Source organism: Anopheles ziemanni, chromosome 2, assembly GCF_943734765.1.
Source record: "Anopheles ziemanni chromosome 2, idAnoZiCoDA_A2_x.2, whole genome shotgun sequence".
In the NCBI taxonomy this organism is placed as follows: domain Eukaryota; kingdom Metazoa; phylum Arthropoda; class Insecta; order Diptera; family Culicidae; genus Anopheles; species Anopheles ziemanni.
Window position 1 is genome coordinate 52,919,112 of NC_080705.1, and position 2,158 is coordinate 52,921,269.

General features: G+C 40.8%; 1 pseudogene; it reads left to right on the forward strand.

Annotated features, from left to right (window-relative positions):
- Positions 1 to 476: 476 nt before the first annotated feature.
- LOC131293851 (uncharacterized) lies at positions 477 to 1,708 on the forward strand (annotated as a pseudogene).
- Positions 1,709 to 2,158: the final 450 nt, after the last annotated feature.

Consider the following 2,158-nt stretch of genomic DNA (forward strand, 5'->3'; position numbering starts at 1 on the left):
GGGATGCCTTTTAAGTTTCGGGATTTGGAAAAACTGGTTATGCAATCTTCCAACTAACAATTTTATCGTAAAGTTTGACGTCCCACACATACTACCACAATCTATGTAAACTTTATACCAAGAAGAAATTTGGTATACCCAATTATATACCCCATACCAAGAAGAAAATTTTGTATAAAAGGAGCTACAATTTTGAAATAAATTGAGTGTTAAGGGGACGGTAAACGAAGCGTAATCGCTAGTATAATCGTGAATTACGCTGGCCTCTCGTGTATTTTCGGGCCAAGCGTAATCTGATTGTCATGTTAAGGTTGTTATATACTCTTGTGGCTATAATTGACCGAAACGAAACGGCGAATCAACTACTCACCAACATAACATTCCAGGGAATTCAGGAAACGATCGAAAAGTTTTTGCGAATGCAAAAAGATGATTTTGAGCTTCTCCTTACGCTTGTTGGTCCAACAATTACCAAAATGGGCACAAATATGCGCAAAGCTATCATTCCTCAGGAAAGGTTGATGATAACTTTGCGATATCTGGCAACCGGCGAAACATTCTCTAGCCTCTAATATTTATTCCGGGTAAGTGATTTGTACTTGGATGTTGGACAATTATTTGTTTTTAGGTTTCGCGGCATTCGATAGATAACATTGTAAAGGAGGTGTGCACTTGTATAAATAAGGAGCTTCGCGATTATGTAAAGGTAAGAAAGAATGAAAGCAAAATCGTATGTTCGTTCGTATGTTAAATCGTTAAAAGTTAACAAAATTAACTGTGTCGGTAGCGTTGGCTTTAAAATGTATGTTCTCGTATGCCGGGAACAAAAATGTAGCTAATTAACTCTAAATCGCTATATGTGTAGAGTCCTCGTGAAAATTATGTGTGTTTGGAGACTCATCTCCACCTACGACTTGACCTAACGATGCGCCTGCATAAAAAATATTCTGGCAATATCGTATGCCGTTATAAAGTTATTCGCAAAGTGATAGGTGTGTCAGTTTTTTGAGTCATGTGATATAGAAAAGTAAAATAAAATAATCAATTTATTTATTTATTTTTTTTATTTATTCATGATTTCATTCATCATGCGTTTTCGCTACTTCCAAAATGGCCCGTTGGATGTCCATAATGCGACGACGTTTTCTTTCCGGAAATGTACGAAGCACATTTGCGACGTACTGCGCAAATTCCTCCGGATCTGCACTGTCCGGTGTCGCGCTTTCTGGCGATACACTGGGCATTTGCAGCCGATGGGGGAGGGCTTCACTCTCACCGTTTCCCTCGCGAACAGGGACAGGAGTTGATGTTATGGGGAGGGCCATGTTCCTGATGGGAGAAGAAGGTGTGGAGGAAACGGAAGTGTTGGATGGGGGAATGAAGGAAATTTCCACGAGGGAACGGGGAGTGAAGCCCTCATCGTCGTCGCCAAGCTGAAAATAGATAAAAGTCGTATATTATGCTTCTCCTCCTTCTCGACTAATATAATTATACATACTACATATACATAAAGCTTATTTTAAATTCTTTTTTATTCCTTTAGTTACCCTCCACCCAAGAAGAATGGCAGGCAATTTCAAAGAAATTTGAAGAATGTTGGAATTTTCCCCATGCAATAGGTGCTATTGATGGAAAACATGTCCATATTGTTGCTCCCCGAGATAGCGGTTCAGAGAACAAGCTACTTTTTCAGCATCGCATACTTTAACTACAAGCGGTTTTTCAGCATCGTACTTCTGGTAGTAGTCGATGCTGACTATAATTTTATATACGCAGACGCTGGGGGCAAGGGAGGGATATCCGACGGAGGAATATTTAAAAAGCCGTGTGCTGTACCAGAGGTTGGAAAACAAACAGCTAAACATTCCACCTCCAGAACCGTTGCGGGTACCCTACCGAACCGCAGTTCCGTATTTTCTCCTCGGTGACAAGGCATTTGCCTTTACCGATTACTGCATACGTCCGTATGGTGGCGTGCATAGTCCAGACTCCATTGAACGAACGTTCAATAAACGACACTCGAGAGCTTGTATGTCAGTGGAGAACTCCCTTGTTACACATACTATTTCAACATGTAGCCATATTGTGATAATATTTTATCCATTTGGCGGAAGGGGTAAGGGGTACTGCCGTCGTACCCCTTGGCTGTACAATGGTT